The sequence below is a fragment of the Macaca nemestrina genome, chromosome 20 (genome assembly GCF_043159975.1).
Source record: "Macaca nemestrina isolate mMacNem1 chromosome 20, mMacNem.hap1, whole genome shotgun sequence".
Taxonomy (NCBI): Eukaryota; Metazoa; Chordata; class Mammalia; order Primates; family Cercopithecidae; genus Macaca; species Macaca nemestrina.
Genome location: NC_092144.1, coordinates 18,711,300 through 18,733,905, shown reverse-complemented (window position 1 = coordinate 18,733,905; position 22,606 = coordinate 18,711,300). Strand labels below are relative to the sequence as shown.

General features: G+C 51.0%; 1 protein-coding gene across 7 annotated transcripts in view; it reads right to left on the bottom strand.

Annotated features, from left to right (window-relative positions):
- LOC105498758 (GATA zinc finger domain containing 2A) overlaps positions 1-3,733 on the bottom strand; it is a 127,079-nt gene extending 123,346 nt beyond the window's left edge. For 6 of the 7 annotated variants that reach the window (XM_011771362.3, XM_011710389.3, XM_011711051.3 and 3 more), the window contains exon 1: positions 3,431-3,733. The gene's annotated coding sequence lies outside the window, so the exon portion shown is untranslated. The remainder of the gene's footprint in view (positions 1-3,430) is intronic. The other variant, XM_011714389.3, reaches the window with a different exon arrangement.
- Positions 3,734-22,606: the final 18,873 nt, after the last annotated feature.

Here is a 22,606-nt window from a genome sequence, read left to right as displayed (position 1 = left end):
GAGCTCAGGAGTTCAAGACCAGCCTGGGCAACATGGTGAGACCCCCGTCTCTACCAAAAATACAAAAATACAGCCGGGCGTGGTGGCATGCGCCTGTGGTCCCAGCTACTTCAGAGGCTGAGGTAGGAGGATCACGTGAGCCAGTGGGGCAGAGGTTGCAGTAAGCCGAGATCGCGCCACTGCACTCCAACCTGAGTAACAAAATGAGACCCTGTCTCAAAAACATAAAATAAAATAGTAAATACGTGCAGGCACTTCCCTACCCTCAGGCACTTCTCTACCCTCATCTCAGTCCCAAGCTCCCCACCATCTTTCCCTTCCCCTGAGGGCAGTGCCTACAGCTGACCAGGAAGAGGCAGGAGAAGAGCAACCAAGTCTGCAGCAGCCTCCTGCCTGGACTTGACTTAGCCCAGCAGCAGAGGGCCCAGGAAAGTCTCCAAGCACTTCTCCCCAGAAGAAAATAGCTCGAGTTGAAACTTGTGTCCACATGGTCCACCGACAGATTTAGAACTCAAATTATAGCCTCGGCAGGAGTCTTCACAAAGGACTCAAATTAAGCAAGACCCAGATGGAAACGAACAGGAGAGAGACTGCCCTCAGTCAAACTGTAAAGTGAACTGCAGTTCCAGTGGAGTCAGAGGGAAGAACTTGTTGAAATGCTAAAGCAAACACTAGTGCAGCCCATACTTCAGAACTCCACTTCAGTCAAACGCTCCCCACGTTTTTAGCTTGAGACTTGTGCGTGGACACGAAGTGGTTACAAGTTACTCAGGTTTCAAACCGAGTTCATTCCTGTCCTTTGGACCATCTCTCAATGCCAGCATTCATCTACTTGGGCTCCACAGAGCTCTGCGTTTGGCAAAGCAGATAAAATTAGCTACTGAACTTGGAATCCAGGGTGGGCCATTAAAAAAAGTACATGAGATGTGTAAATGCCACGTAAAAAGTTCCTTTTGGGCCAGGCCAAAATCACCTAAAACTTACAGAAATCCTGTCCCTTGCCTCCCTTCCCCTGTTTCTGGATCTAAGGTGACCCACTTCCTGCTTCTTGCTCTGTCTTTCAAACCAAAGTGGCCTATGAACTAGGGATCCTATTTGATCGAGGGTTGAATCAGGGGATCTCGGGAGAGAAAATGCAACAGGAAGAAATAAAGGAGAGTTTTCTTCTCCTTTTTATTTTGATTTTTTTCAGCGGGGGGAGGGAAAGTTAAGTTATAGTATGCAGAGGGAGGACTGCGGGATGGGACAGGAAGTGGGTCACTCCCACAGCTTGACAGTGTGATAATGGGGATACAATGTTTCTCCCTTGTCCCATTTGTCGTCACAAAGGCGTGACAACACTGTGATGGCCCCACGACTGGAAAATTGAGTAACTAAGGTGGTCATCTAGTAGCAGCTCCTGCTCCCCCAAATCTAGCAGATCTTAGAGGCACATGAGGAAATCATGCTTTTTGCCTCTCTGTCCCCGACTTTCCCCTCCAGCCACAAAATCCTCCAGGCCCCTGGAAACCGAAATAAAAGTCCAGAGAATACCCCTAGAGTGGCAACAAAGACTGAAGAAGGGGTACATTTCTGCTCTCTTCCTCCACAGTTGGGGGAAGTGGGTGCCACAGACAGAAAGAGGAGAAGCTTCATATGAGTGCTCCAAGGATAAATAAAGAGTTTCTCCCTTAGAAAATCAGGAGGAAAGCCTCTAGTAAGAGGGAATACTCTCAGGCAAGTGGGAGGGAACCCCATGGAATTCAGACAGACCCTTCAGAGAAGTGAAGAGATCCAGTGTCTCCCATCAGGAGAAGGGATATCTTGGAAAAGGGGAGACACACTTCAGAGATGTGAGGAGTCTACAGGAGTGGGATATTTCAAGTTAAGGGGAGATACTGGGGACCCCTCAGAAAATTGCAGTATACATAGAGTATAGAAGAAATAGAAAAGTAGGATACTGGTAAAGTAGGAGTATACCTCAGATAACTAATGATCCGGTCAGATGGGCATTTCAAAGAAGTGGGGGACCCCCTCAGGAAAGTGAAGGCACTCATCAAAAAGTAGGGGGGCCAGGCGCGGTGGCTCACACCTGTAACCCCAACACTTTGGGAGGCCAAGGTGGGTGGATCGATCACCTGAGGTCAGGAGTTCGAGACCAGCCTGGCCAACATGATGAAATCCCCTCCCCACAAAAATACAAAAATTAGCCGGGCTTGGTGGTGGGTACCTATCGTCCCAGCTACTCGGGAGGCTGAGGCAGGAGAGTCGCTTGAACCCGGGAGGCAGAGGTTGCAGTAAGCCCAGGTCGTACCACTGCACTGCAGCCTAGGCGACAGAGTGAGATTTTCTGTCTCAAAAAAAATAAAATAAAGGGGAACAAGTCAGAAAAGCAGGACCACAGCTCAGAGAAGCAGGGGTGGGGAGCTTCCTACAGAGAGGTAGGGCTTCCTCCAAGAAGCTGGAATGTCTTCTTAAAAGAGGGGTCCCCCAGGGAAGAAGGGATTCCCCAGGAATCCACAAAAGGTGGGGGATTCCTCAGAGAAAGTATAGCCTAATAGAAGCAGGGGTCTCCTTAGAGGAGTGAGGATAGGGTCTTAGAGAGGCCAGGGCCCCTCAGAGAAAGGGGGGGACCCTCAGAGAGGCAGAGGGTCGCTCAGATGGGGATTCCCCTCAAAGAGGCAGGGGTCCCTCAGAGAAAGGGACTCCCCTCAGAGGCAGGGGTCTTCAGATAGGAGGGGGCCCCTCAAAGGGGTGGGTTCCTGAGAAAAGTAGAGGGACCCTCAGAGAAGAAGGGAGTCCCCTCAGATAAGCGGGAATCCTCAAAGAGTTGGGGATCCCCAAAGAAGGGAGTTAGTTCCTCTCAAAGGCAGGATTCCTTAGAGAGGTGGGGGTTCCCTCCGGCAGGGGTCCTCAGAGAGGCGGGGGAGCCCCTGATAAGGGGGACTCCCTTAGAGAAGCAGGGTCGCCTAGAGAGACAGGGCTCCCCTCGGAGAGACGGGGGTTCCCTAGAGATGAGGTCCCCTAGAGAGGCGGTGATCCTCTAGAGAGGCGGGGGTCCCCTAGAGACACGGGGTCCCCTAGAGAGGCGGGGATCCTCTAGAGAGGCGGGGGTCCCCTAGAGACACGGGGTCCCCTAGAGAGGCGGGGATCCTCTAGAGAGGCGGGGATCCTCTAGAGAGGCAAGGAGCCTCTAGAGAGGCAGGATTCCCCTAGAGAAGCGGGGTCCCCTGCCTGAAGAGATGGGGTCCCCAAGAGAGGCGAGGGTCCCCTAAAGAGACGGGGTCTCCTAGAGAGGCGGGGGGCCCCAGAGCAGGAGGCTCCCCTGAGAGGGAGGTCCTGTGGAGAAGGGAGTCTGCTCGGCGAAGGTAGTGCGGGAGAAGCGGAAGCCCCAGAGAGCCCGGGGCACCGGAAGCCGGGGACCAGCCAGCGGCGCCTGCCCCTTACTCACCGAAGTTGCTCGGCGCCCTCGCCGACGGCGGCCGGGACACGGGACGGCCTCGGGCGGCGCAGTCCGGTCAGGTCCTGTGGCGTCCCGCGGAGGCGACTCCCTCAGGTGGCGCCCGCGGCGGCTGCGGCGGCGGCGGCAGCGGCGACAGGACAGACGACCGACCGACCGACTGCGCGGGCGGCGCGGGGCGCGCTCGGGCGGCGGGGGTGCGCGTGCGCGCGCCGGGGCGCTGACCCCGGGCGGGAGGAGCCGCCGCGCCGCGCTCAGAGCCGCCGCTCGGTCTCGCGGCTCAGACTCACACTGAAATTGCCCGCTTCACAGCCCGGCTTCCCCGGTTGCTAGGCAGATTTCGCCTCGCATACTTCCGGGTTGAGGCGCGTCTCTCCGAGTGAAGGCGCCACAAGCCAATGAGGTCCAGACAGGACTCTCAGGACCCGCACCCCATAGAAGGTGTGGCCAGCCTCATGACAGACAGCGCATGACGACCAATGAGCGCGCGGGCCGGCTGGTTCTCGGGATCGCGCCGCCGGCCGGGGCGGGTCCGAAGAGGCGGGACGGAATGACTGACAGGCATCCTGCCAATGGTAGATGGGAGCGGGCCGCAGAGCCACTGAAGGCCATGCAAGGGCGGGACTTAAACTTCGGGGCGGGAACCCCGCGAGGGGCGGGGCCTAGGGGGACGCGTTAATTCGTGGCCGGCTCGCTGGGACCCCGGAGGGCGGATCGCCTGGGCCACCCGGCGGCCGGCAACTGGCTGGGCAGGGGGTTCCCCGCAGTGCTCTGCAGGGGCGCCCCACCCATAATGCACCGGAGGCGGCCTGGGCCTGGCGGGCGTGGGGCGGCTACGCAGGGCTGCGGGCGGCGCCTCTGAGGAGCCCGGGCGCGTCGTGGCCTGGCAATGTTTCTAAGGGGCTCCGGTGGCCCCGCGCTCTTTCTGCCTCGTCTTGTGCTTCGACCCTCTATATTCTGGAGAATCTTGGAGATTCTGAGAAGACTCTGCTTCGGGATTCTTTTCCCTGGCCCCCGTTCTGAGGAGGATCTTCGGGAATCTGCCCCGACCCCTCTTCTGAGAGAGTTTGGGGGGTTCCTTGCCCTGCCCGCTTTTCTGAGGACAATTGCCGGGATCACGATTATGTTGTAGATTCGGGCCCCTAGCTCTGTTCCCTAAGAAAACATGGGAGTTCGGGATCCCTTAGGAGCATTTGGGGAATCCAGGGTCCACCGCCTTTTCCGAGGAGTATTTGGGGCACATCCACTCCTTTTCTAAGTACTCTTGGGGGCCGCTCTCCCTGTTCCTCCTTTATCTGAGGAAAGTGGGGACTGGGCGCCCCCCTCCACCTTCGTTTCTGAAGATAACTTGGGGATTTTCTGCCTCCCCTGTCCTCTCACTCCACGAGGAATTTGAGACTTCAAGCACCCCGCCTCTCTCCAGAGAAGGATTGCAGCAGATGGGCGCCCCTCACCCCTTTACTAAGGAAATAAGGCCGGGCCCGGTGGCTCACGCCTGGAATCCCAGCACTTTGGAAGGTCAAGGCTGGAGGATCGATTGAGCCCAGGAGTTTCAGACCAGCCTGGGCAACGTGGCAAAACCCCGTCTCTACAAAAATTAAAATCCAAATTAAAAAATTAGCAGGGGTGGTGGCGCACACCTGTAGTCCCAGCTACTCCGGAGGCTGAGGTGGGAGGATCGCTTGAGCCAGGAGGTCGAGGCTGGGCGACAGAGCGAGACCCTGTCTCAAAAAAAAGAAAAAGGAAAGAAAGTTACCGGGCACGGTGGCTGACGCTTGTATCTCAGCACTTTGAGAAGCCAAGGTGGGCAGATCACCTGAGGTCATGAGTTCGAGACCAGCCTGGCTAAGATGGTGAAACCCTGTCTCTACTAAAAATACAAAAATTAGCCGAGCGTGGTAGTGGGCGCCTGTAGTCACAGCTATTCGGGAGGCTGAGGTAGCAGAATCCCTTGAACCTGGGAGACAGAGATTGCAGTGAGCCAAGATCCACCACTGCACTCCAGCCTGGATGACAGTGAGACTCCGTCTCAAAAAGAAAGAAAGAAAGAAAAAGAAAAGAAATGCCAGGGAGCTGTGCTCCATGTGCTTTTCTAAGCAGAATCTGAGTGTGGAAAGAAAGGTTCCCCTTTTCCTGAAACTTCGACTTTCTGACACCTCCGCCCTAGGACATTGCAGGGAGTCAGACCTTTTTAGAAAAGCAACCCAGGCCGGGCGCGGTGGCTCACGCCTGTAATCCCAGCACTTTGGGAGGCTGAGTCAGGCGGATCACGAGGCCAAGAGATCGAGACCATCCTGGCTAACACAGTGAAACCCCATATCTACTAAAAATACAAAAAATTAGCCAGGTGTGGTGGCGGGCGCCGGTAGTCCCAGCTCCTGGGGAGGCTGAGACAGGAGAATGGCCTGAACTCGGGAGGCGGAGCTTGCAGTGAGCCGAGATCGCGCCACTGCACTCCAGCCTGGGTGACAGAGCCAGACTCCCTTTCAAAAACAAAAAGAAAGAAAAGCAACCCATTTTGCCCCCCTTTCCGTTTTTGTTTTTTGTTTTTGTTTTTTTGGTTTTTTTTCTTTGACACAGAGTCTCACTCTGTTGTGCAGTGGCACTATCTTGCAGTCTCCACCTCCCGGGTTCAAGCCATTCTCCTGCCTCAGCCTCTGGAGTAGCTGGGATTACAGGCGCCCGCCACCACACCCAGCTAATTTTTGTATTTTTAGTAGAGATGGGGTTTCTTTTTTTTTTTTTTTTTTTTTGAGACAGAGTCTCACTCTGTTGCCCAGGCTGGAGTGCAGTGGCCGGATCTTAGCTCACTGCAAGCTCCGCCTCCCGGGTTTACACCATTCTCCTGCCTCAGCCTCCCGAGTAGCTGGGACTACAGGCGCCCACCACCTCGCCCGGCTAGTTTTTTTGTATTTTTTAGTAGAGACGGGGTTTCACCGTGTTAGCCAGGATGGTCTCGATCTCCTGACCTCGTGATCCGCCTGTCTTGGCCTCCCAAAGTGCTGGGATTACAGGCTTGAGCCACCGCGCCCGGCCGAGATGGGGTTTCACCATGTTGGCCACGCTGGTCTCAAACTCCTGACCTCAAGTGATCCACCCGCCTTGGCCTCTCAAAGTGCTGAGATTACAGGTGTGAGCCACCGCACCCAGCCTCCCGTCTTTTTGAGGAGAATTTTTTCCATGCAGTTCTCCACTCTTTCCCAAGGAACACATTTGTGGCCCTTCCCAAATCTGGCCCGTTTGCCTCTTCAGCCCTGCAGTTTCCTTCTCTGCTAGGTAAGATTCTTCTAATAAGCGTTCCTGCTTCACAATCACCCCCAGATAAAATCAGTCAACCCAAACTCTTGAAGAATCACCTCAGCCTGGGAAGTCAAGGCTGCAGTGAGCCATGATGGCACCACTGCACTCCAGCCTAGGTGACACAGAGACCCTGTCTTTAAAAAAAAAAAAGTCACCTCAAACTCTGAGAAGCAAGAGTGTCGTATTTTTTTCCTTTTTGTTTGTTTGATTTTTGAGACAGGATTTTGCCCAGGCTGCAGTATAGTGGCAAGATCATGATGGAACCTCCACTCCTTGGGCTTAGGTGATCCTCCTGACTCAGCCCTTGAGTACCTGGTACCACAAGTGCATGCCACAAGACCGAAGTTTTGTTTTGTTTTGTTTTGTTTTTGTGAGATGGAGTCTTGCTGTGTCCTCCAGACTGGAGTGCAATGGGGTGATCTTGGCTCACTGCAACCTCCGCCTCCCAGGTTCAAGTGATTCTCCTGCCTCAGCCTCCTGAGTAGCTGGGATTACAGGCACGCGCCACCACGTCTGGGTAATTTTTGTATTTTCAGTAGAGATGGGTTTCCGCCATGTTGGCCAGGCTGGTCTCAAACTCCTGACCTCGTGATCTGCCCGCCTCAGCCTCCTAAAGTGCTGGAATTACAGGTGTGAGCCACCGCACCTGGCAACCTAAGTTTTTGCATTTTTAAAACATTTTAAAACAGAAGGTCTCCTTCTGTTGCCCGGGCTGGTCTCAAACTCCTGACCTCAAGCAATTCTCCTGCCTTGTCCTCCCAATGTGGCAGAATTACCTTCCAATGTGCTAGAATTACAGGTGTGAGTCACCGTGCCCAGCCCCAACAGTGTTTGCACCTCTGCTGAAGCATGAAGCATGTACTGTGGCCTACCAGGGGTCAGGGCCTTCACTTCTGTCTTCCCCCACTTGATTCTGAACTTCTTGCCTCATTTCCCCTCCAAAGAACCCAGCTTTGTCCTTAGTAGGCAATCCCATTGAATGAAAGGATTGAAGAAGGCTGTAATGAATGAGAAAGACCTGCAGCACTGATGATTCAATATGGCAAACTTTTTTTAAGAGACAGGGTCTTGCTGTGTTGCCCAGGTTGGACTCAAACTCCTGAGCTCAAGCAATCCTCGGGCCTCAGCCTCCCAAGTAGCTGGTACTGTGGTCGAAGGCTACTGTGACTGGCATGTCAAACTTTTATTGCCCTTATTTTGTACACATAAGTGTCCAAGGTGCAAAGATGTCTGAATTATACGCTGGAACTTGTGAGTAAAAATAAATGCAATAAAGGGAAATAGGCTTGTTATACCAAGCAGAATGTTATACCGAAGAGGTACCAAGAAACTGTTGTAGGAATGCAGAGGAGGAAGTGATTAAATGAGATAATGGATGTGAAAGTGCTTTGTAAACCATGAAACAGTATACCCAGTAGAAAAGATGATTATTATTGTTACAAGTGCGCTGATGTTCCTGGAAGAAAAGTAAAGAATAAATTCAGTCACAATGATGGGAGGTTGGCAGGGAGCCCTGTGGGGCCTGACTCCCTGAGCAAGCTCAACCTGTCCCCAAGTGGCAAGGCTGATAGAGTCCTTGGCTAGGGAAAGAAGCCATTGTAAACATGAAGACAAGCTGTTCCCAGAACACCTCCTGTGCACCTCTGTCATAGTACTTACCACATCCTGCAAGTATCTGAGGCAGTCCAGGTGGACAATAAACACTTGGACTTTGATGGTTGGCCCAGCTGGGGTCGAACCCATACCTGCCAATCCCTACAGAGGCCAGTTACTTTCTTCACCATATAAGAAATCAGGGCTAGGCCGGGCCCAGTGGCTCACGCCTGTAATCCCAGCACTTTGGGAGGCTGAGGCGGGCGGATCATGAGGTCAGGAGATCGAGACCATCCTGGCTAACATGGTGAAACCCCGTCTACCAAAAACACAAAAAATTAGCTGGGCATTGTGGCAGGTGCCTGTAGTCCCAGCTACTCGGCAGGAGAATGGAGTGAACCCGGGAGGCGGAGGTTGCAGTGAGTCGAGATCGCACCGCTGCACTCCAGTCTGGGCGACAGAGCGAGACTCCATCTCAAAAAAAACAAAACAAAACAAAACAAAACAGAAATCAGGGCTCATACTTGCAGTTGTACCACTTTGGGAGGCCAGGGTGGAAGAATTGAGCACAGGAATTTGAGACTCACCTGGGCAACATATCAAGACCCCTTCTCTACAAAAAAAAAAAAAAAAATTAGCCGCCAGGCACGGTGGTTCACACCTGTAATCCTGACACTTTGGAGGCAGAGGTGGGTGGATCACCTGAGGTCAGATCGAGACCAGCCTGACCAACAAGGTGAAACCCCCGTCTCTACTAAAAATACAAAAATTAGTCAGGGATGGCTATAATCCCAGCTACTCGGGAGGAGGCAGGCAGTATCACCTAAGGTTGGGAATTCGAGATCAGGCTGACTAACATGGAGAAACCCCATCTCTGCTAAAAATACAAAATTAGCTGAGTGTGGTGGCATATGCCTGTAATCCCAGCTACTCGGGAGGTTGAGAATCCCAACTACCCTGGAGGTTTTAGTGAGCCGAGATCGTGCCATTGCACTCCAGCATGGGCAACAAGAGTGAAACTCCATCTCAAAAAAAAAAAAAAAAAAAAAGATCCAGCCATAAAATACAAGTGGGATGGCCGGGCATGGTGTTTCACGTCTGTAGTCCCAGCACTTTGGGAAGCTGAGGCGGGCGGATCACGAGGTCAGTAAATCGAGACCATCCTGGTTAACACGGTGAAACCCCGTCTCTACTAAAAATACAAAAAATTTAGCCAGGAGTCCTGGCACGTGCCTGTAGTCCCAGCTACTCGGGAGGCTGAGGCAGGAGAATGGCTTGAACCTGGGAGGCGGAGCTTGCAGTGAGCCGAGACCACGCCCCTGCACTCCAGCCTGGGTGACAGAGAGAGACTCCGTCTCAAAAAAAAAAAAAAAAAAAAAAAAGCCGGGCGCGGTGGCTCACGCCTGTAATCCTAACACTTTGGGAGGCCGAGGCGGGCGGATCACGAGGTCAGGAGATGAAGACCACAGTGAAACCCCGTCTCTACTAAAAATACAAAAAATTAGCCGGGCGTAGTGGCGGGCGTCTGTAGCCCCAGCTACTTGAGAGGCTGAGCCAGCAGAATGGCGCAAACCCGGGAGGTGGAGCTTGCAGTGAGCCGAGATCGGGCCACTACACTCCAGCCTGGGCGACAGAGCGAGATTCCATCTCAAAAAAACAAACAAGTGGGATGTGGATGAGTTACAGTTGCCCTCTGTGTTGCTCAGTTTCTCATGTATAAAATGAAAAGGCTGGACAATGAGCTGCTCTTTGATCCCGGTTCAATTCAACAGCTATAAAGAAGTCATGTGCAGAGCACTGAGGGATTACTTAAATGAATAAGGTAAATTCCTGCTCTCAGAAAGAATCCCAGAGACTGGAATGAAACTGAAATGTTCTGTGTGTGTGTGTGTTTTTTTTTTTTTTTTTTTGAGACGGAGTCTCGCTCTGCCGCCCAGGCTGGAGTGCAGTGGCCGGATCTCAGCTCACTGCAAGCTCCGCCTCCCGGGTTCACGCCATTCTCCTGCCTCAGCCTCCCGAGTAGTTGGGACTACAGGCGCCCGCCACCGCGCCTGGCTAGTTTTTTGTATTTTTTAGTAGAGACGGGGTTTCACCGTGTTAGTCAGGATGGTCTCGACCTCCTGACTTCGTGATCCACCCGTCTCGGCCTCCCAAAGTGCTGGGATTACAGGCTTGAGCCACCGCGCCCGGCCAAGTTTTAGGTTCTTAATATGGTTCCGCTTTGCACAAGGACTCAACAGGGCATAGGCCTCTTCCCCCTTCATGTCACCATTCCTGCACATGGGCCCAATTTTAGATTCAGACAATGCAAGTTTAGGATTCGGCTGTAAGTGGCTGGGCACGGTGGCTCATGCCTGTAATCCCAGCACTTCGAGAGGCCGAGGTGGATGGATCACCTGAGGTCAGGAGTTCAAGACCAGCCTGGACGACATGATGAAACCCCGTCTCTACTAAAAATACACATATTAGCTGGGCATGGTGGTGGGCACCTATAATCCCAGCTACTTGGGAGGTTGAGGCAGGAGACTCACTGGAACCCGGGACAAGGAGGTTGCAGTGAGCCGAAATCATGCCATTGCACTCCAGCCTGGGCTACAAGAGCAAAACTCCATCTCAAAAACAACCAACCAACCAACAACAAAAAAAAAAGAAAGAAAAAAGAAAGAGACCCCATGTAACAGAATCACCAAGATGTGCCTTCCTTTCCTTGGTGGTAGCCACAATTGCATCTCTGCACCAAGGCGTTTCCCTTCCTGGCTCTGGGAAATCATGTGGGCAAACTGGCTAAGTGACATTCACATCCAAATAGGGAAATGGGAATGGAGCCAGGCCACTCCACAAGCGACAAGGGAGGCGGGGCCTCAGTGGTAGCTAGAAAAGCGAGGGTTCCCTGGTGCTAGCCTGTGAGACCTCCTGTGGATGCTGTACCCTTGGACAAAGGAAGTAGTGCCCACTGGCAATGAGAAATGACAGCTAATTAATACCAATGGGAAGGGTGATAACCAGAAGAGCTAAAGCACTCTAGTGTCAATGACAGTGGCGGTTCAGGTGCACACAGCAAGGTGCCCTCCATCATTGTCCCCTAAGATTATTCATTCAGGGCGGGGTGCAGTGGTTCACACCTGTAATCCTAGCACTTTTAAATTGCTTGAGCCGGGGAGTTCGAGACCAGCCTGGGCAACATGGTGAGACTTTGTCTCCACAAATAATAAAAAATTTAGCTGGGCTTGGTGGTGCATGCCTATAGTCTCAGCTACTCAGGAGGCTGAGGCAGGAAGATCACTTGAGTCCAGGAATTTGAGGCTGCAGTGAGCTATGATAGTGCCACTACACTCCAGCCTGGGCCAGAGTGAAACCCTGTCTCTCCATACCCCAAAAAAGAAAACATAATTACTTATTTGGATTTGCCAAAGCACTTTCAGGTTCACATATGTGAACTGTTAATCCATTACAACCTGCATCCTTTGGGAAGCCCATCTGGTTCTTCCAGGGAAAAAGTGTTGAAAAAGTCAGTGTCTAGGCAGGACAATGGTGGCTCATGCCTGTAATCCCAGCACTTTGGGAGGCCGAGGTGGGCGGATCATGAGCTCAGGAGATCAAGACCATCCTGGCTAACACCGTGAAACCCCGTCTCCACTAAAAATACAAAAAATTAGCTGGGCGTGGTGGCAGGCGCCTGTAGTCCCAGCTGCTCGGGAGGCTGAGGCAGGAGAATGGTGTGAACCCGGGAGGTGGAGCTTGCAGTGAGCTGAGATCGCACCACTGCACTCCAGCCTGGGTGACAAGAACAAAACTCCATCTTTTTTTTTTTTTTTTTTTTTTTTTTGAGGCGGAGTCTCGCTCTGTCACCCAGGCTGGAGTGCAGTGGGGCGATCTCGGCTCACTGCAAGCTCCGCCTCCCGGGTTCCCGCCATTCTCCTGCCTCAGCCTCCCGAGTAGCTGGGACTACAGGCGCCACCACCACGCCCGGCTAATTTTTTTGTATTTTTAGTAGAGACGGGGTTTCGTTGTGTTAGCCAGGATGGTCTCGATCTCCTGACCTCGTGATCCGCCCGTCTCGGCCTCCCAAAGTGCTGGGATTACAGGCTTGAGCCACCGCGCCCGGCCAAAACTCCATCTTAAAAAAAAAAAAATCTTATTTTATATACTTCTCTCAGTATAATTTTTTCATGACATTTCAGCGTGTTGATAATATGTTACGTGTGCATCTATTTCAATTCCTTACAGTACTTTGAGACAAATCTTTTGATAACAGTTAAAGAACTGTTAAGAATGAAATACTGGTTGGGTGCAGTGGCTCACGCCTGTAATCCCAGCAGTTTGGGAGGCCGAGGTAGGCGGATCACCTGAGGTTGGGAATTCGAGACTCTCCTGACCAATATGGAGAAACCATGTCTCTACTAAAAATACAACATTAGCCGGGCATGGTGGCACATGTCTGTAATCCCAGCTACTTGGGAGGCTGAGGCAGGAGAATCGCTTGAGCCTAGGAGATAGAGGTTGCAGTAAGCCAAGATTGCACCATTGCACTCCAGCATGGGCAACGAGAGTGAAACTCCATCTCAAAAAAAAAGACAATAATAATAATAAAATAATATTCATTAAAAGGATCTGTGAAATCATTTACACTTATTACATGCAAATACATTTGTCATTTTATTTTATTTTATTTCATTTATTTATTTATTTATTTATTTTGAGACGGAGTTTCTCACTTTGTTACCCAGGCTGGAGTGCAGTGGCACGATCTCAGCTCACTGCAACGTCTGCCTCCCAAGTTCAAGTGATTCTCCTGTCTCAGCCTCCCGAGTAGCTGGGATTACAGGTGCCCACCACCACACCTGGCTAATTGTTGTATTTTTAGTAGAGACAGGTTTCACTATGTTGGCCAGGCTGGTCTCAAACTTGTGACCTCAGGTGATCCACCTACCTCGGCCTCCCAAAGTGCTGGGATTACAGGTGTGGGCTGCCACGCCCAGCCCCATTTGTTATTTTATTTGGCAAAGTCATTCACTTTGATAATCAACAAACATTTATTAGGTGCCTTTGGTTTAACTAACATTACTTTCATTTAATACTCAGAAATGTAAAGATGTAATTTTTTTTTTTTTTTTTTTGAGACGGAGTGTCAGTCTGTCGTCCAGGCTGGAGTGCAGTGGCATGATCTCAGCTCACTGCAAGCTCCACCTCCCAGGTTCAAGCCATTCTCCTGCCTCAGCCTCCCGAGTAGCTGGGACTATAGGCGCCTGCCACCACACCTGGCTAAATTTTTTTTTTGTATTTTTAGTACAGACAGGGTTTCACCGTGTTAGCCAGGATGGTCTCGATCTCCTGATCTCATGAACCGCCCGCCTCGGCCTCTCAAAATGCTAGGATTACAGGCATGAGCCATCACGTCTGGCCAAGATGTAATAATTTTTAATACTAAAAAAAAAAAAAAAGTCAATGTCGGGCAGATGTGGTGGCTCACACCAGTAATCCCTCCACTTTGGGAGGCCAAAGCGGGTAGATCACCTGAGGTCAGGATTTTGAGACCAGCCCCTGGCCAACACAGCAAAACCCTGTCTCTACTAAAAATATAAACATTAGACAGGTGCGGTGGCAGGTGACTGTAATCTCAGCTATTCAGGAGGTTGAGGCAGGAGAATCATTTGAACCGGGGAGGTGGAGGTTGTAGTGAGCCAAGATTGTGCATTACACTCCAGCCTGGGCGATAGAGTGAGGCTCTGTCTAAAAAAAAAAAAGAAAAAAGAAATTTAAAAAAATGTATATTCCCAGAGAGAAACAGACATAGCCAAACCAACAGGTTGACCTAAATACTCCTGCTGCTTCACCAGAGAAAGTCAGGTAGCACCTGAATTATACAGGGGTGGGGAGCAGAGTATAGCTTTATTAGTGTTGGTTGGCTAGAAAATCTGGAAATAAGTCCAGATGGAGCTCAGGAACTCTTTCAGTCAGGCCTTTTTAGGTCTCTAGGTCAAAAATCTAATAGCAAATATTCCCGTAATTAAGTGGGATTAGACTCTTTTCTGAGGCAAAAAGTATTAGGTAGACACTAGACGCCTAAAGTATAGAAGACTTCTAAGTCAAAACAGTGACTTCCCTAACCAGGAAGGAATGGATTTCTGAACTGGAGGGAGTTCATTTTGGACACCTGTGGCCACTTTGCATAAAGAAGGGAGGAGCCCAACCCAGTGTTAGATGGGAAAAAGATGCCTTATGCTATCCAGGGAGAAGAATTATCTTGAGATTCTGTAGGATCTGAGCTCTTTTGCATTCCAGACACACAGTTGCATCTGAGTGTAACTGAGCCTAAAATACAGATCAGGGCTTTCATCCGGATGCATTTCAAACCTTTCTCTTGGCTTTTTTTCCCCCCTTTTTGCCTTTTCTTCCTTTCTTTCTGATTTTAGAGACAGGGTCTTGCTCTGCTGCCCAGGCTGGAGTGCAGTGGCATGATCACAGCTCACTGCAGCCTCAATCTCCCCAGCTCAAGCAATCCTCCCACCTCAGCCTCCCGAATACCTGGGACTGCAGGTGCAGGCCACCATGCCCAGCTAATTTTTAAGTTTTTTGGTAGAGATGGGAGTCTTACGTTGGCCAGGCTGCTCTTGAACTCCTGGGCCCAGCGATCCTCCCACCTCAGCTTCCCAAAATGCTGGCATTACAGGCGTGAGCCACGACAGCCGGCCAACTTTGTTATTACTATTTTTTTTTTTTTTTTTTTTTTTGAGACGGAGTCTCACTCTGTCGCCCAGGCTGGAGTGCAGTGGCCAGATCTCAGCTCACTGCAAGCTCCGCCTCCTGGGTTTACGCCGTTCTCCTGCCTCAGCCTCCCGAGTAGCTGGGACTACAGGCGCCCGCCACCTCGCCCAGATAGTTTTTTGTACTTTTTAGTAGAGATGGGGTTTCACCGGGTTAGCCAGGATGGTGTCGATCTCCTGACCTTGTGATCCGCCCGTCTCGGCCTCCCAAAGTGCTGGGATTACAGGCTTGAGCCACCGCGCCCGGCCGTTATTACTATTTTTTAAAGAGATGAATTCTCATTATGTTGCTAGGCTTGTTTCGAACTCCTGGGCTTAAGCGAGCCTCCCATATCAGTCTCCCAAGTCACTGGGACTACAGGTGTGTGACTATACCCAGCTGAGCCCTTTTTAAGATTCAGGTCTCGGCCGGGCGCGGTGGCTCAAGCCTGTAATCCCAGCACTTTGGGAGGCCGAGATGGGCGGATCACGAGGTCAGGAGATCGAGACCATCCTGGCTAACACGGTGAAACCCCGTCTCTACTAAGAAATACAAAAAATAGCCGGGCGAGGTGGCAGCGCCTGTAGTCCCAGCTACTCGGGAGGCGGAGGCAGGAGAATGGCGTGAACCCGGGAGGCGGAGCTTGCAGTGAGCTGAGATCCGGCCACTGCACTCCAGCCTGGGCTACAGAGCGAGACTCCGTCTCAAAAAAAAAAAAAAAAAAAAAAAAAAAAGATTCAGGTCTCAGACCAGACCAAGAGTGGTGGCCTGTAATCCCAGCACTTTGGGAGGCTGAGGTGGGCAGATCACGAGGTCAGGAGTTCAAGATCACCCTGGCCAACATAGTGAAACCCTGTCTCTACTAAAAATACAAAAATTAGCTGGGCATGGCGGTGGGCACCTGTAGTCCCAGCTACTTGGGAGGCTGAGGCAGGAGAATCGCTTGAACCTGGGAAGCAGAGGTTGCAGTGAGCCGAGATTGCGCCACTGCACTCCAGCCTGCATGACACAGCAAGACTCTGTCTCAAAAAAAAAAAAATCCAGGTCTCAGTGCCAGGCACGTTTGTGGCACACGCCTATATTCCTAACTACTTGGGAGGCTGAGACAGAAGGATCACCTGAGCCCAGGAGTTTTGAGACTGCAGTGAGCCATGATTATGCCACTGCACTCCAGGCTGGGTGACAGAGCAAGACCTTGTGTCTCAAAAGAAAGGAGGTGGCCAGGCGCGGTGGCTCACGCCTGTAATTCCAGCACTTTGGGAGACCAAGGCAGATGGATTACGAGGTCAGGAGTTTGAGACCAGCCTCACCAACATGGTGAAACCCCTGTCTCTACTAAAAACACAAAAATTAGCCGGGCGTGGTGGCGCATGCCTGTAATCCCAGCTACTCGGGCAGCTGAGGCAGGAGAATGTCTTGAACCTGGGAGGCGGAGGTTGCAGTGAGCCGAGATCACGCCACTGCACTCTAGCCTGGGCAAAAAGACCGAGACTCCATTTCAAAGAAAAAAAAAAAAGGAGGCGGGGTGGGGTCGGGCCTCAGCTTGTGGACAGGCATTATGGTCACAGGAGCTACTCTTGTCTTTCCTGAGGTGGGACTGAGCACAGTGGCCCAGTCAGCTGGTAGGAGGGAGTGGCTGATCACTCGGGCCTGGGAGGAGTCAAGAGTTTATTCTGACCAGAAGAGGAAATGACTGTATTGCAAAGTGCAGTGAGCTTTGAGGTTTTTTTTACCTCACTGGTAAAATTATTTGTTCGAACTTCATCAGCTTCCTTTATTCAAGGATGTCATTGAGCATCTAGGGTGGCCATATTTAGCAAGTGAAAATATAGGATGCCCCATTAGATTTGGATTTTAGATCAATCATGAATTAATACCCTTTTAGTATAAGTATATCCCAAAGTATCTTCCACGTGCCAGGAGTCAGTCAGGGTTTGGATAATCCACTTAATACACAGCCTAGTACCTTCCAAGGAACTGGTCAAACATGAAGGTCAGAGTCTTTTGTGGCTTTTGTGACTTGGGAGACACAAACAGGCTTCAAAATCCACTTCAGAATCCACTTACAGGTCAGGCACAGTAGCTCATGCCTGTAACCCCACAACAATTTGGGAGGCTGAGGCAGGAGGATCACTTGAGGCCAGGAGTTTGAGACCAGCCTGGGCAACAAAGCAAGACTCCATCTGTACAAAAAATAATTTAAAAATTGGCTGGACGTGGTGGCTCACCCTTATAATCCCAGCCCTTTGGGAGGCTAAGGCGGGTGGATCATTTGAGGCCAGGAGTTCAAGACCAACCTGGCCAACATGGCAAAACTCCATTTGTACTAAAAATATTAATACAAAAATTAGCCAGGTGTGGTGGCATGTGTCTGCAGTCCCAGATACTCTGGAGGCTGAGGCAGGAAAATCACTTGAATCTGGGATGGGGAGTTGCAATGAGCAGAAATCGCACCACTACACTTCAGCCTGGGTAACGGAGTGAGACTCTGTCTCAAAATAAATAAATAAATTAATTAATAATAAATTAAAAACTGGCCAAATGTGGTGGTGTTCATTTGCAGTCCTAACTACTCTAGAGGCTGAGACAGGAGGATCCCTTGGGCCCAGGAAGCCAAGGCTGCAGTAGGCTATGCTTGCGCCACTAAACTCCAGCCTGGGTGACAGAGCAAAATCCTTTCTCTAAGAAAAAGAATAAAAATGTTGCTGGGCACAGTGACTCATGCCTGTAATCCCAGCCTTTTGAGAGGCTGAGGTGGGAGGATTGCTTGAGCCCAAGAGTTTGAGACCTGCCTGGGCAGCATAATGAGACCTTATTGCTACCAAAAAAAAAAAAAAAAAAAACACCTAATTGGCTCAAGCCTGTAATCCCAGCACTTTGGGAGGCCGAGACGGGCGGATCACAAGGTCAGGAGATCGAGACCATCCTGGCGAACACAGTGAAACCCCGTCTCTACTAAAAATACATAAAAAACTAGCCGGGCGAGGTGGCGGGCGCCTGTAGTCCCAGCTACTTGGGAGGCTGAGGCAGGAGAATGGAGTAAACCCGGGAGGCGGAGCTTGCAGTGAGCTGAGATCCGGCCACTGCACTCCAGCCTGGGCTACAGAGCGAGACTCCGTCTCAAAAAAAAAAAAAAAAAAAAAAAAAAACCACCTAATTTGACCCCAAATTGTGACCCGCGTGGGTGCCCCCAATTCTAGTTGGATGCCCATGTTGTATTGATCAAAATGCCATTGCCGGACAGGCACAGTGGCTCACGCCTGTAATCCCAGCGTTTTGGGAGGCCAAGGCAGGAGGATCACTTGAAGTCAGGAGTTCGAGGCCAGCCTGGCCAACATGGTGAAATCCTGTCTCTACCAAAAATGCAAAAATTAGCTGGGTATAGTGCTGGACGCCTGTAGTCCCAGCTACTTGGGAGTCTGAAGCAGGAGAATCACTTCAGCCCAGGAGGCGGAGGTTGTAGTGAGCCAAGATCACACCTCTGCACTCCAGCCTGGGCAACAGCGCAACAGTGCGAGACCCCATTTCCAAAAATAATAATGATAATAATAATAATAATAATAATAATAATGCCATTGCCATATCCTGCATCACAGATTATACAGCAAATGTCACCTGGGAAAATGAAACTAGATGTTTGGTTTCTTTGGCGACCAGACACCAGTTCTAATCCTTTACACAGGAGTTAAGAGAAAGTGGCCAGTCGCGGTGGCTCATGCCTGTAATCCCAGCACTTTGGGAGGCCAAGGCAGGCGGATCACGAGGTCAGGAGATCGAGACCATCCTGGCTAACACAGTGAAACCCCATCTCTACTAAAAATACAAAAAATTAGCCGGGCGTGGTGGCACCTGTAGTCCCAGCTACTCGGGAGGCTGGGGCAGGAGAATGGCGTGAACCCGGGAGGCGGAGCTTGCAGTGAGCCAAGATGGCGCCACTGCACTCCAGCCTGGGCAACAGAGCGAGACTCTGTCTCAAAAAAAAAAAAAAAAAAGAAAAAGTGTCCTTTTCTGAGGTTAGGGATCGGGGCATGTTCAGCACTCGCTGGCCCCAGTGGCCTTGAGTACTGAGGTAAGTTTCTTGAAAAAGTTTCTAGCAAGAGATGCTGTGGCCTTGGGCTACAGTTCCTGTCACAGGACTGAGTGTATACAGTCACGGGATCTGTCTATATGCAAAGCCCACCCTGGTCTCCTACCCAGCAGACAATGCACGTGGGTGTCCCCACAGCCAGACCAGGCCTGGGTGTGGCCAGCTGACATTCCAGGACACACCCAGGGAAGGAGCGTGTCACAAAGAATGCCCGGAAAAAGAATCCCCTTGTCTTCAGCGAGGAACAGTGGCTCAGGGCTGGAATCCCAGCACTTTGGGAGGCTGAGGCAGGAGGATTGCTTGAAGCCAGGAGCTCAGGACCAGCGTGGGTAACATAGTGAGACCCTGTCTCTACAAAAAAATTAAAATAAGATTGGGCGCGGTGGCTCACACCTGTAATCTCGTACTTTGGGAGGCTGAGACAGGCAGATCATGAGATCAAGAGTTCTAGACCATCCTGGCCAACATGGTGAAACTCCGTCTTTTAGTATTTTTAGTAGTAAAAATACAAAAAAAATTAGCCGGGTGTGGCGGTGAGTGCCTGTAGTCCCGTGCACTCCTGTAGTCCCAGCTACTTGGGAGGCTGAGTCAGGAGAATCACTTGAACCGGGGAGGCAGAGGTTGCAGTGAGCCGAGATTGCACCGCTGCCCTCCAGCCTGGGTGACAGAGTGAGACTCCATCTCAAAACAAACAAATAAACAACAACAACAAAAATAAATAAATTAATTAAAAAATTAGCCGGGAGTAATGGCACCCGCCTATGGTCCCAGCTATTTGGGAGGCTTAGGAGGGAGGATTGCTTGGGCCTGGGAGTCTGAGGCTCCAGTTCAAGGCTACCTCATGCCACTGCACTTCAGCCTGGGAAATAGAGTAAGACCCTGTCTCCACACACACAAAATAATATTTTATTTTATTATTTATTTATTTATTCATTTATTTTGAGACAGAGTCTTACCCTGTCACTCAGGCTGGAGTGCAGTGGCACAATCTTGGCTCACTGCAACCTCCACCTTCCAGGTTCAAGAGATCCTTGTGTCTCAGCCTCCTGAGTACCTGGTACTACAGGTGCCCGCCACCACACCTGATGATTTTTGCATTTTTAGAAGAGATGGGGTTTTGCCATGTTGACCAGGCTGGTCTCGAACTCCTAACCTCAAGTGATCCACCTGCCTCGGCCTCCCACAGTGCTGGGATTACAGATGTGAGCCACCGTACCCGGCCCCCAATTTTTTTTCAATTTGAATTTAGATTGGAGTGGCCAGAGAGGAGGGGACCAGGCCTAATTGCACCTGGCAAATTTTTAAATTTCATGTAGAGACAGGGTCCCATCATGTTGCCAGGCTGGTCTGAAACTCCTGGGCTCAAGTGATCATCCTGCCTTGGCCTCCCAAAGTGGTGAGATTTACAGGTATGAGCTACTGATGTCGGCCAAAAATTTTTTTTTTTGTTTTTGACAGAGTTTCACTCTTGTTGCCCAGGCTGGAGTGCAATGGCGTGATCTTGGCTCACCACAACCTTCACCTCCCGGGTTCAAGCAATTCTCCTGCCTCAGCCTTCTGAGTAGCTGGAATTACAGGCACCCACCATCATGCCTGGCTAATTTTTTGTATTTTTAGTAGAGACGGGCTTTCACCATGTTGGCCAGGCTGGTCTCGAACTCCTGACCCCATGTGATCCAACCCGCCTCAGCCTCCGAAAGGGCTGGGATTACAGGCATGAGCCACCTTGCCTGCCACCCCCTTTTTTTTTTTTTTTTTAAGACAGAATTTCTTTCTGTTGCCCAGGCTGGAGTGCAGGGGCATGATCCTAGCTCACTGCAACCTCTGCCTCCCAGATTCAAGCTATTTTCATGCCTCAGCCTCCCGAGTAGCTGGGATTACAGGTGCCTGCCATCACAGCCAGCTAATTTTTGTATTTTTAGTAGAGACGGGAGTTTCACCATGCTGGCCAGGCTGGTCTGGAACTCCTGACCTCAAGTGATCCACCCACCTTGGCCTCCCAAAGTACTGGGATTACAGGCATGAGCCACCGCACCTGACCAAATAATTTTTTGTTTTTGTTTTTGTTTTTGAGACGAAGTCTGGCTCTGTCACCCAGGCTGGAGTGCAGTGGCCGGATCTCAGCTCACTGCAAGCTCCGCCTCCTGGGTTTACACCATTCTCCTGCCTCAGCCTCCCGAGTAGCTGGGACTACAAGCGCCCGCCACCTCGCCCAGCTAGTTTTTTGTATTCTTTAGTAGAGACGGTATTTCACCATGTTAGCCAGCATGATCTCGATCTCCTGACCTCATGATCCGCCCGTCTCGGCCTCCCAAAGTGCTGGGATTACAGGCTTGAGCCACCGTGCCTGGCCTTTTTTTTTTTTTTTTTTTTTTTTTGAGACAGATTCTCACTCTGTTGCCTAGGCTGGAGTGCAGTGGTACAATCTTGGCTCGCTGCAACCTCTGCCTCCTAGGTTTAAGTGATTCTCCAGTCTCAGTCTCCCAGGTAGCTGGGACTGCAGGCACAAACCACCAATGCCCGGCTAATTTTTGTATTTTTTGTAGAGATGGTGTTTCACCATGTTGTCCAGGCTGGTCTGGAACTCCTGACCTTGGGTGATCCGCCCGCCTCGGCCTCGCAAATTGCTGGGATTATAGGTGTGAGCCACCGTGCTCAGTTAATTTTTGTATTTTTAGTAGAGACGAAGTTTCACCATGTTGGCTATGCTGGTCTCAAACTCCTGACTACAGGTGATCCTCCTGCCTTGGCCTCCCAAAGTGCTGGGATTACAGACTCCTGAAGTGCTGGGAGTTTTTGCCACACCCGGCAACAAATTTTTTTTTTTTTTTTTTTTTTTTGAGACGGAGTCTCCCTCTGTCGCCAGGCTGAAGTGCAATGGCGTGATCTCAGCTCACTGCAACCTCCACCTCCCCGGTGCAAGCAATTCTCCTGCCTCAGCCTCCCGAGTAGCTGGGACTACAGGTGAGCGCCACCACGCCCAGCTAAATTTTGTATTTTAGTAGAGATGGGGTTTCACCATGTTGGCCAGGATGGTCTCGCTCTCTTGACCTCATGATCCACCCACCTCGGCCTCCCAAAGTGCTGGGATTACGGGCAACACGTTTTTTTTTTAATAAAAATGATCCTCTTGTCATATCGATTTTGGGTATAAGGAGAACTAGTTGCCAAAAAAAAAAAAAAAATCCTGTGAGTGGAGGAGCTGAGTGGGACCCAGGGGTCACTTCCTTTGGTGTGTACCAGAGGATGCTCCGGACAACAACCTGGAGTGATTCGGTCACTTTTCCTGGGAAGTGGATGGCTCAGGAAGCAGCATGGTGGCCGGTGGCCAAAGTATTAGGGGCATTTGGATCCAGGACCTGGCTCCGAGACATTTGCTCGGGTTCCTAAGGGTTAGGCCTGAGTCAAGCTAGGGCCTGGGCCGGTATCCGGAGTGCCCTGGA